The sequence below is a fragment of the Urocampus carinirostris genome, chromosome 3 (assembly GCF_059441175.1).
Source record: "Urocampus carinirostris isolate Australia breed hairy pipefish chromosome 3, RoL_Ucar_1.0, whole genome shotgun sequence".
Lineage (NCBI taxonomy): Eukaryota > Metazoa > Chordata > Actinopteri > Syngnathiformes > Syngnathidae > Urocampus > Urocampus carinirostris.
In genome coordinates, this window is record NC_142351.1 from 39,394,085 (window position 1) to 39,407,372 (window position 13,288).

Here is a 13,288-nt window from a genome sequence, read left to right on the forward strand (position 1 = left end):
AACTCAATTGAGTTGGGGGACACTGAAGCCAGGATCCAGGTGAGGTTGGGCCAAATGGGGTTTTCCACAAAAACAGCGCCGATAAAAACATCCCACTGTTTTTAAAGGGACAGTGTTTTATTTTTGTCCATTAGTTGTCGCTGTAATTTGTAGCGCAACCAAAACTACAAACTACAGACACTAAAAATGGACAAACGCACCCCTTTTACTTCCAATTTTTACCCAGCCTCTCTCAAAATGAGAAGGGAAGATTTTTTTATAAAAAGTGATAAAAAATAGAGAAGAAAAAATAAGAAAGACCCAAAAAGGGAAAAGGGGAGTTTAAAAGAAAAGTGGGGAAAAGGAAAGCAAAACAAGGAATGGAGGAAGGAAAATAAATGAAGAAAGGAATAAAAGAGAAAAAAAGACAAAAAAATGCAATTATCTCTTTTATTTTTTTTCTCATTTTTCTCCTTTTTTTAAATTCTTCTTTTCCTTTTTTCCCCAAGAGTTTTAATTTTTGTCTTTTTTTCTAAATTGTTCCTTTATTTTCTTGTTTCCTTTCTTTTTGTTTGTTTTTCTTTTCTTTTGTTCTTTGTTTTCTTGTTTCTTTACTTATCAAAAGTAAAAGAGTTTTGGTCACTTTGAGGCCCAGTAGTTTGTCTTCCTTTGTTGTGCTTTTAGCACACATTTTTGGTGGCATGACATAATACAGCAACATCTATAGAAAATAATGCACACTGTCCCTTTAACTCTCATATTAGAGTGGGGGCCTCAAACTACCAACCTTGGGGGTGCAGTTGGCCCCCATGCTGAAAGTTTGAGACCACAGTTTTAAAGGGACAATGTGTATTAGTTGAACGGTAAAATGTTGCTGTATTGTGTCTTGCAAAAAAGATAGCTAAAAAGTATGAGGAATAATGCAAACTGCAGAAACGTAACGTGATCCAACTGCACCATTTCCTACTAATTTCCCCCCCCGGACTTTCAAGATGTTTTTTTTTGTACCTGTAGCAGCAAGACAGTGGACAATAATGTCACCTTCCTCAATAAGTGAGGCTAATGTGACGTAAAATAAATCTTGTTTCTCAACCAAAGAGTAGATTAACAAATGCACCTTTATATGAGAGTTCATTGCCATGCAAAATGGCTGGAACCAGTTCAGAGTGTCCCCTGCTCACTGCTCAAAGATAGCTGGGATGGGCCCCAGCACCCTGCGGCCCTACTGAAGATGAGAAGCGCAGAAAATGGATGGGTGGATGACAGTTAATGTATTTTTGTCTATTTTTCAAATGAATATCATTTTTTTAAAATGATTGATGTTTATTTGTCTACCACTAAGAGGCGCTAAATAATACACACCGATAAGGGACCTGTAGCATCTGCCAAAGTGCAGCGGGTCAAAGAGGTGGTGGGCGGGGGGAAAAGAGCCCTTCATAATGTTGTTGGCTCTACTGTCATAGCACACGCCACTAATGTCCGGAAGACTGGGCAGAAAACAGACGATCATTTCCTGAACTGTGCTGATGGCTTTCTGTAACAGGACCACTCAAATTATACCACTCTCTTCTATAAAATATCAAAACGTCGTGTTTTTTTCTTTATTTTGGTGTGTAAAGCACAAAAACCTTGGGACATGTTGAAATATAATGATCATTCCTCGAGAAAACATTTCACGAAAAAACTTTCCTTGGCTAAATGTTTATTCGTTTACATATATGTAGTGCATACACACAACAAATAGTTTCTGTTTTGACAACAAACATAAACTGTTTAGAAAGATAGCATTCTATTCTTTACCAAAATATTTTTCTTTGCCAAAAACGACCACTCTTTTTTTTTTAATGCTGCAAACTTCCCGAATATTAGCTTTGTGTTATTTGCCAAAAACTAGCATTGTTTTCTCCACACAGAAAACTAACTTCTAGGAAAAAAATAAGTTTATCTTCAACAGTGTGGAAACCAGAATTTGGCCTCATTCGATCGAAATATTTTTTGTCCCTCTACAAACAAAAGCTGGAATCGTTTTCTTCTACCCAGAAATCTAGCATTATCTTCCATGCTGAAAAAAACATTTTGTTTTTTTAATGTTGAAAACAAAGTTTAATGCTCTATGATGACAATTACTGTATCTTATTAGCATAAAATTAGCCAGGTATTCTTTTCCCACTCATTGTACAAAGGCACGCTAGGTTTTGGCAGATCTAGTAATGCACTCTAAAATTATTTTAAAATGGAATTGTTTTTAACCATTCACACATGTACAAAAAAAAACTTTTTAATCATCACAGTAAGGATTTGTCATTACAGACTTGTGTTTTATTTTCAATGTAAACAGTATCTAAGGCAGTATTTTTAAAGTGTTAGTCTAGTCTGGACTGTTTTTGTTCTTAATACTTTGCTTTTTTTGACCTGCACAAATACATTAATACCAGGTACCATATGCTTATTAGCTTTCATTTTCAGAATGTCAATTATCATGTGAAGTTGCCACTGGCCTTTGCCTTCCAGAGCTCTGGTGTTTGACAGACCAGGATAGATAATTCTGCTTTACTGAGTATTCATAAATTTCATATTTTTATTCAAGTACAGAGTGTGAATATTTTTTTCATCTCAGATGGTACCCATTAAGACCCTCGCAAGTATGGCTGCAATTACAAAAGGAACACAAAATTACCCTGATTAGCGCCCCAAGCAATGAATTTACCTATTTTGTACTCCTCTCGACTCATCTGAACAAACGTGACAGAGTCTAGACCTTTAAATGAGCAACTATGAGCTAAACTATAAGGAATTCATTCTCCATTTAAGCACACTGTATAATAGGAAACCAAGATCGGTAATTAACTGAAAGGCACACGGCAGGACATTTAGTCCATCGGACAACATGAATTTGAGCTCACAAAAATAGGGAAATTCAATCACATTAAACAAGAGGACATGGGCAGCGAGAAGCTCGGAATAAAAATGCAAGAGTTGAGTTTCACAAGCATCAGATAACGCAACCCCCGTCCCAGCAACTATAGTCCTTGCCCCAAATCGTAAATAATATTTACTCTTACTACTCTCCAAAGCATACAAATCAATACTGTGACCCGAACAACATGTTATACAACAATGCTTCAACCTAGAGGGAACAATTCGGAAAGCATGGTTCACATTTCTGAGGAATACATACAATTTATTGCAAGGATCACGAACATGGTGTCAGCCCCCTCCAAAACAACAAGAACAACAAGAAATCCGTATCATAATTTGTGTAATTTTATTCATGATTATTAATATTAACTCTAACAACCATAATAACATTATTTCAGCCTAATGGAGGCAGGAAAAAACAAGTAGTAAAAAACACAGCCCAGTAAGCATATTTGCAAGTTCAGGAAGTCAAGAATAGATCCAGGAAAAGGTAACAGAACCTCATCAGGACAAGGTCAGAACATCAAGGGCAAACAAAGAACTGACAGCTTTTGCTATCGGCACAGTCCATAAATACTGGGTTCCTGATCATATTCAGGTGCGGTTGATGAGAAACAGGTGTGTGGTACTCCAGTATGTCTGTCCTTTGGCGTCCTCTGGAGGACAGTGGTGTTCAGGATCCTAACATACTGGACTGTCTCAGAAAATTAGAATATTGTGATAAAGTTCTTTATTTTCTGTAATGCAATTAAAAAAAAAAAAAAATGTCATACATTCTGGATTCATTACACATCAACTGAACTATTTCAAGCCTTTTATTATTTGAATATTGCTGAATTTGGCTTACAGCTTAAGAAAACTCAAAAATCCTATCTCAAAATATTAGAATATCATGAAAAAGTATACAAGTAGGCTATTCAACTAATCACCTGAATCATCTAATTAACTCGAAACACCTTGCGAGGGTTTCCTGAGCCTTAAAAACACTCAGCTTGGTTCAGTAAACTAAATCACAAGTATGGGGAAGACTGCTGATCTGACTGCTGTCCAGAGGACCATCATTGATACCCTCCATCAGGAGGGTAAGACACAAAAAGAAATTTCTCAAAGAGCAGGCTGTTCACAGAGTGCAGTTTCAAAGCATATCCACAAAAAGTCTGTTGGAAGGGAAAAATGTGGCCGGAAACGCTGCACAACCAAGAGAGATGACCGCAGCCTTAACAAAATTGTGACGAAGAGCCGCTTCCAGAATTTGGGGGAGCTTCAAAGACAGTGGGCTGAAGCTGGAGTCCAGGTATCAAAAGCCACAGTTCACAGACGTGTCCGGGAAATGGGCTACAATAGCCGTATTCCCATGGTCAAGCCACTTTTGAACTCAAGACAACGGAAGAAGCGTCTGACTTTGGCTATGGAGAAGAAGCACTGGACAGTTGCAGAGTGGTCCAAAGTCCTCTTTTCAGACGAAAGCAAGTTTTGCATTTCATTTGGAAGTCAAGGCGCCAGAGTCTGGAGAAAGGCTGGAGAGGAGCAAAATCCAAGTTACTTGAAATCCAGTGTGAAGTTCCCACAGTCAGCAATGGTTTGGGGAGCCATGTCAGCTGCTGGTGTTGGTCCACTGTGTTTCATCAAGTCCAGAGTAAATGCAACTGTGTGCCAAGAGATTTTAGAGCACTACATGCTTCCATCTGCTGAAAAGCTCTATGGAGATGAGGATTTCATTTTCCAGCATGATCTGGCACCTGCCCACAGTGCCAAAACCACCAGTAACTGGTGCACTGAACACGGCATCACTGTCCTTGATTGGCCTGCTAATTCCCCTGACCTGAACCCCATAGAGAATTTGTGGGGTATAGTTAAGAAGAAGATGAAAGACACCAGACCTACAAATGCAAATGAGCTGAAGGCCGCTATCGAAGCATCCTGGCATCAATAACACCTCAGCAATGCCACAAGCTGATTGCCTCCATGCCACGCTGGATTGATGCAGTAATCCGTGCAAAAGGATTCCCAACCAAGTACTGAGTGCATCAATGGACATTTTCAAATGTTTGATTTAGTTTTGCTGTTATAAAATTATTTTTTTACTTCGTCTGAGGAAGTATTCTAATATTTTGAGATAGGATTTTTGAGTTTTTTTCAGCTGTAAGCCAAAATCAGCAATATTCAAATAATAAAAGGCTTGAAATACTTCAGTTGATGTGTAATGAATCCAGAATGTATGACATTTTTGTTTTTTTATTGCATTACAGAAAATAAAGAACTTCATCACAATATTCTAATTTTCTGAGACAGTCCAGTATACAGCGACAACATAATAGAAAGGGTCTCAAACTCGCAACACAAGGGCCAAAAAACCCATCTTACCGATCAGTATCACAACTTATCCAGTTGTTTCAAAATTGCAATGAATTTTAGATACTGATCTTACAATTAAAAAAAACATTGTCCCAGAGAAGCTTCTGTGCTTGTTTAAACACTTAAGACGCCACAAACAAAAAGTATTGTGGCACATCATTCATTCTGCAATGCAGTTATGGAGCTTCCGAATGACCCAAGGGGAAAATTGAAAGCAGTTATGCCGTGTCGCCTGTAATAAAACTCCATATTTCCTTGTGTCTGGATCATTTCTGTGCACTTTGGTAATTGGTACTGTACTATTCACCAGCACCGTAACAGGCTCTTACTACAGCCTGCTGGCTTTTTGACACAGCCTGACAAACAAAAATGTTAAAAATATGAGAAAAGGTTCAAAAAAAATCTACAAAAGAGAGATTTGTTGATTTGGTGCTATGCTTATCCCAGTGTCTCTTTGTGTGTCTTGCTCTCGTTCATTTTTTTTTTCATGAAGCATTAGTGTGTACTGCGCTCAAGGCTCTCATGCAAATAGCTGGCTACATGTTTCTGTTCTTTTTTTTTTATCATGTGTTCGTTTTATTTACCGTATTTTTCGGACTATAAACCGCGTTTGTTTTACAGCTTTGGCCAGGGGTGCCTCTTATACTCTGTAGCAACCTATATGTGAAATTATCCACACATTATTATCGGCTTATCCGTTTTCATTTTATTTTCACCACCAAATTGCAAAGAGTGCTGTAGGCTTCATATGATAATTTCAACATTGGCGGTGAAAACAACTGAGAAGGGCTAAGAGCACAATTTCCTTGTGCGGGGAAAGTTATTTTATCAGAGACATTTCCTTACATATGTTATTTCCTTCAATGCACTTTATGACTGGTGCAACTGGTGAAAGATTTATCATGGGAATAACGGTAATGATCTATTATTGAATTTTAACAGTTTTACACAACATGTGCATAGACACTTAGCTGGATAAGAAAACCCAAAAAATTAATGGAGAGTCTGTCATCTCCACTAATTGAGGTAAAATAATTAGTTGTATCTGGTCTCTGGCTTACACTTCCAATTTCATCACTTTTGTGTGATGGCACACAATCTACTGCCTACTATCTGGGATGTTTTGCAAGAATAATTTTGTAAGAATGTTTTAAGTGACCTTGTTTCTTTCTTGTGTTTTGACTTTATTCTCTCCACATTATAGGTAGAACGATACGGTTTGCTGAACCTTTTTGGTGAACAACACCGTACATCCGTTTTTGTCCCAGATAGTCTCGTGTTTCTTTGCTGTTGCAGCGAGTGGGCGTAATTGATGATGAGGCAACATGTGATTCTTTGTTAGGTGTCTGCACTAGAGAGAAAGGATCCTGTGACTTTTCCTGACTACAGGAGCTGAATCATGGGATGTGGGGCCTTGATAATGTGAATGAAATGACTCATGTGCCTCTAGATGTGAGTGTGAGATTGCTCTTTGGTGGCTCGATTAAAGTATTTTTACACTGTGCATGAACACAGATATGTGTAAAATCTGATATCGATTAAAGTACACACCCGGGATACCGTGCCTTACGACGTTCTCCCTTTAGTTTGAAAAAAAGATGTTTTTACGGCCCCTCTTTACAGTATTGTCCCCTGTATACAACATCAACTATACATTTTTTGGGGTGTCCAAAAATGTATAAAAAATCGAACTTTGCAATGATGGTGCGCATTACATCCCTAAAATGCCTGTCTGCGACTGGTTGACATCATAAAAAAAAGGTGGTGTGCTACTGGTTTGTGTCACGGCGTACAGATGTGATATTGGCAGAAATACCGCCCACAATGCCTTTTTCTTCTTTCAGTTCAGAATATTGTGTGCTTCGTAAATAATTAACGCATCAGCAATGCAACTGTATTTTTTGTACTGTATTTATTCACGATGTGTACAAGGCTTGCAGAGATACAAATAACCATGGAAAATAAGCTTGCAAATATCAGGAACCACGAAGAGGGAACACGGATCACTACCCTTGCTTAGGAATATGGTCGCAACCAATCAACAATTGTGACGGTTATTAAGGATAAGGAGGTGATTAAAGCAAAGAAAATCTTTAAGCGCATGAAAATCCTCAAAAGCGAAAGTTTTTAAAATACGTTTCATTTACAATCAGCTGTATGCATCAAAACGCTACTCCACTCGACCAGCTCAAGTCACGTCACACCAAAGGTAAATAACATTTTTCCTTTACATGTATATTTATTCAATATGTTATTTAACCATATGCAGTGTTTTGATACCATTGAAATTCCCTGGTGGGCTGCCGGGGTTTAATTGGTCAACACCAGGGTCTCAAACTTCTTTTGTAAAAAAAATGTATAAGAATATTTTTAAACATATATAGATGTGAAGTTAATCAAAATAACCTTAAGAAATCTCATTATATAAAGGAAAAAAAAACACATTAAAGCTTTTTTTGTCCTCTCACTCGCTGTTGCGTTAATTGGTTGATTGGTTAATAAGTGTGTCTATGTTCACTGAGCGGATGAGAGAGGTGTATCGGATGTGTGCCGCAGCAGGAGAGAGATCGCAACACGGAGAACAAAAAGAAGGAAGTACATTTTTAAAAAGAGCCAAAGCAGGAAACTGATACTTATTTCTGCTAATTTGAATTTCATAATGGCCCCTAAACATTGTGCACTGTCTATCACTGACAGAAGAACCTGAATCAGTTTCTCAAAGCATAGCACTCTGTGTTCCCGAATGCCAATATTCAGTTGAGACTAATGATATTTTCGTTTTTGTTATCTATCCATCCATCCATATCTGCACCGCTTATCCTCAGTAGGATCGCGGGGGTGCTGGAGCCCATCCCAGCCATCTCCGGCCAGTGGGCAGGGAACACCCTGAACCGGTTGCCAGCCAGTTGCAGGGCACACAGGGACAGACAATTCGCCCGCTCATTCACACCTAGGGACAGTTTTGACCGGCCAATTAACCTGACATACATGTGTTTGGAATGTGGGAGGAAACTGGAGTGCCCGGAGGAAACCCACGCAAGCACGGGGAGAACATGCAAACTCCGCACAGGAACGTTAGTAGCTGGATTTGAACCCATGACCTCAGAACTGTGCCACACACATGCTAACCACCGCGCCGCCCTTACAGTTTTCCTGACCGAGAATCGAACTCCGGGCCACAGCAATGAGAATGCCAAATCCTAGTCACTAGACCACCAGTGACTTGTTTTTTTTTATACACATCTTAATTTTTTTTTGCGTATTTTCAGAGGTTCTGTGTTGTTTCAGTCTACATTGGTTAGAAGTGAAATTGTAAAGTTAAACAATCTGGTATCTTAAAGTTTTTTTCTATAACACTGAAGACTTAATATTTCTGACTTTTATTTTGTTGTGTAGATTGTTTGTTCAAGGATTCTTTGTTGCTTGACTCTTTACAAAAATGTTTAAAATGAGTTAAAAGATCACTGTTAAATGAAAAAAAAAACAAGTGCTAATATAATTTAATAGTATAAAACATTTTAAAATTATTCATTTCTTACAAAATTCTTATTAATATTGGAAGTATATTGATTAAAGCACCAAAAAAAAATGTAAAAAGCCGTAGCTGAATCTAAAGAGCTTAGCTGAAAGAGCCGGTTCTGCAAAAAGAACCGGAATTTCACCACTAATAGGTTGCTGTTCCAAAAACATAGCTGTCAACTATATATTTTCCCTATATTTTATGCATTTTTTGATCGTTTCATATTGTATATGCTGTACAACATTTTGTTTATGCGAATTTATTTATCAAAATGACTTGTCTTAATGTTCTGCATGGTGTTTTGCTGTGAATAAATAAGCTGTGCATTGTGTTTGCAAGGTTATTACCACCTGGGAATTGCAATCATTAATAAGCGAAACAAGTGGCTGAAGTGAACAGGTCATGAAATAACTTCCTGTAAGCCACCGCTGAGATGGGCTCCGTTACCCCCGCGACCCCTAGTGAGGATAAGCGGGGCAGAAAATTGATGGTTGGAAATATATATACATATACACATACTGTATGTATACAAATACACATACATACATACATACATATACATAATATATATATATATATATATATATATATATATATATATATATATATATATATATATATATATATTCTTGCTTGGTATTCATCTTATTTAGGGACTGCTTTAGAATTTTTTTACTGCTAAATGTTATTGCACTATTTTTTATTGCACCATTGTTCGGATACAACTTGGCTCAGTCTCCAAGCAATACCTTGTAAATGTTTTTGCCTTATTATGATGATATTCTTTTAATCTTGTTTTTCTCTTTTGAGTCTTTATTACGAGTTTAACCCGGAGTGCCATATCTATATCCAAACAATGTTCACTATCTTATCAATCAATGTCAATTAAGACCTTTTTAATTCATTGTCCAAAAATATGTTATCCTGAAAATATAACCCAGTATAGCAACAACATTTCCACTTTTTCTTTTTACTTCCCACCCCAAGCTTTGTTTGTGTGTGGAAGTTAAACAGCAGGACATTGTCCCATGTTTGCACATGGCAATAACGTTTGTCAATTACAAGATGGTCTCGTCGGTGCATTCTCTTTCCATTACACTTGCTTTGGCTGTTTAGCTATGCAACAAATAATTGGAGGATGAGGAAGGCAGCGGGCAGGATCAGCATGACCGTTGTTTTCTGTTGACGCTGAACTGTGACACACATCTATTCAGATTTGCAGAGAAACAACAGGCCATAAAAGCCTGAGAGCTAGCATGCCACGCTGTTCAACATTTAACACCACTAATGGATTCAAAATATATTTGTGCTAGCCAGTTGGCTGTCAGCCATTGCACTTCAACCTCTATTTACTCTCACACTGAGCCAATTTTTTAGTAAATCATGAGCTGCTATTGGAAGATTGCAATCACTTAGCTATTATTAGCCAAGCTATTATTTCCCTTCTTGTTGGCTGTGTTTTAAGAGCAATAATTAATTCATAGCTGATCCTAACAGTTTCCCGCCTACACTCATGGCTTTTACCTGTGCCGTGGTTGTAGTAGAATAGCAGAGAAGCAAAATGTACTCACTGTAAGTAGTAGTGCAGACACTTCAGTTCAAACATAAACAAGGGTAAAATGTGAAGTATACATTTTTGCATTGATTGCTAATGTACAAGTTAGCAAAGCTAAACTTGTAAAGCTATGCATTTGCTTTTGAAACACACTATCTGCATGTAAAACTATAAAATGTAAATCAGGGTTCAAACCTTTGTATCACTTCCAACTCGACTAACAAATTGTATACTGTAGATGATGATGCATAATGCATAATGATGCATTTAGGCCAGACATAATAATGAGTTGAAGTGATTGATAGAAGAGCCTTCCATAGTTATTCATGGGACTGGTCTCCTATAAGGCTCTACCAGACATCCTTTTTTTTATTAATTTCATATTAAAAAAATCTTCCATATTCCATTGCACGATTTTATTATTCACTGTTTTTCTTAGTCTTTTATTACATTTTTATCAAGGAGTGCTAGGACAAATCTCGTTGTGAACAATGCACACTACATTGTTTAATCAAGGACAACAAAGACAATTCCTATACTAATTGTTGCATCATGCCTTAAAAGGAAAATTCAATGCGGCAAAAAAACCACCATAGGTTGTGCAGCAGAACATGCGCCACATAAAGTATGTCAGCATAATAAAGCACACATCAGTAAGAAAATGATGGTCCCTGGGTGTGGCCTGTTGACCTAGACCTCCCGATATAGGGTACAAAACAATAAAGATTACATTAGCAGTAAGTCCAACAACTGTAAAATGCGCTCAAAATACTCTCAAAAAAATTAGTTACTGTGGAAAGCATGTTTACTGGTAAGTATTTAAGGAAGAGGAATGCAGTCCGAAATGGATTATCTATACAAGCCTGTGTCATGTCTGTGACATTTTATTGATGGCTGCTTTGCTCTCCAGTGCTAAAAGCAGAGACCAGTAAGTTTCCATTAGACCCGCATCAGCCTGAGCCCACAACAATCCGGCGTAGGAACAGGTTTTTCCTCCTGTGCTGTAACAACACACAATAACAAACACCCAACCCTGATGTACCTTTGATAAGGGGCTGGTCTCCTAAACCGTCTGTCAATAGATCCTATGGACTCGGCGGCCTGGAATCTGAGTTCCAGAATTATCATGCTGCAGGCTTAACAATATGTATGTGAGCCACTCATGACTGGTTATGATAAAACACAAACAATGTTTTTGAAAAGGACATCATCCCTTTGTTGACGCATAAGCAGCTGTTCGTGCGCATGTTGTGGAAATATATACACTATTTCAAAGGGCAATGCATGCATGGCTGTCTGATATAAATGTGTCTGGTGTCTGTGTGAACAAAAGAATGACAGGTGGGCTCTTGTGGGTCAAGCTAGTCTGGTTTGTACCATGTGTGTTTATATGTTACAACCCTTGGTCGCAAACACATGGCTTTTGGCTGTTGTTGACTTTGAAGGGGGAAGAGGCTCAAATTATCAGCAGGGTATGTGTGGTCATTACTTAAAAAGTAAATCTATAACCTTTGATATGGTACTTAAGATAAAAAATTTGCGGTAATACCTATCTGCAACTGAACTCCAGGTGTCAACAATCTTTTACCTTCCACTGTCAATCAAAGAAAAAATAAATCAAGCGGACATTTTTGTGGTTAGAGGCAGGAAATGAAATGCTTTTGCTGCAGTTTATTTTTAACTCGCTCATTTCTACAAAGAGCAGCTCAAGTGGGAGAGTTAGACTTTGGAACTTTTGTCTACTGATATGCCAGATGTTGCTAAATGTCTGGTACAAATTATCCATCCAGCCATCCATTATCTGCACCGCTTATCCTCAGTAGGGTGGCGGGGTTGCTGGAGTCCATCCCCAGCTATCTTCGGAAAGGGGGCAGGGAACACCCTGAACTGGTTGCCAGCCAGTTGCAGGGCACACAGAGACAGACAATTCACTCCTTCATTTACACCAAGGGACAATTTGAAACGGCCAATTAACCTGACATGCATGTCTTTGAAATGTGGGAAGGAAACCCACGCAAGCACGGGAGAACATGCAAACTCTGCACAGGAAGGCTGGTGGCTGGATTTGAACCCTGGGGCGGCAGTAGCTCAGGAGGTATAGCGCTCGTCTTGGGATCAAAGGATCCCAGTTCGAATCCCGGCTCGTCCGTTTTACATGTGGAAGTGTCCTTGGGTAAGACACTGAACCCTTAATACCCCCAATAAGCAGGTTAGCGCCTTACATGGCTGCAAGGCCGCTATTGGGAAATGTGGAGCACATTGTAACGCGCTTTGGGAAGTCATTGACTTGAAAAGCGCTATATAAATGCAGATGATTTCATTTCATTTCAACCCATGACCTCAGAAAAGTGCTGCTTTCAAATCAACCAATAACAAAAACTAAAATCAGTTCAGGTAGTACCCCAGGATAAGACATTTATATGCTCTGAGGGGGGAACCGCAAAGTGTAGTTGACATTTGGGGGTGGGTGGAGGTGGGGTAAAAACCTGTAGTAAAGCATACCTAAATGATTCCCCCCAGACTAAACACAAAAAATAGTATGCTTTAAGTATACTTTACATATAATATACATGTGATATACATATGATAAAATGCAGGTCTAAATAAATGAACACACAAAGATAAAATTACATTTTGTATACACGGAACATGTGTAAAATTAGGTACTTTTAATATCGTATAGGTGGGGAAATGCTGTAAAAAAACATTTTCATTTTATTTCCTACTCCCACAACATAACTCACACAGTTGCATCCATCCATAAATAGAGGATAACCCACTTGTATCTATCCATGTATTGTTACTCAATGCTTTTTCCAAACCTCTATCTTATAAACATACAAGATGCAGCAAAAATTGGAACCCATATTTTAGTATGCATGACAATAATTTTCAGATTTTGAATTTTTTTCCTTTGAGGGCGGGGTGCGTCATTTGAGATGTTCTTAAAAAGTAAAATA

General features: G+C 38.1%; 1 protein-coding gene across 1 annotated transcript in view; it reads right to left on the reverse strand.

Annotated features, from left to right (window-relative positions):
• The window catches only part of LOC148369673 (adenylate cyclase type 6-like), an 89,678-nt gene that overhangs the window by 54,843 nt on the left and 21,547 nt on the right, over nt 1-13,288 (reverse strand). The window lies entirely within an intron of this gene.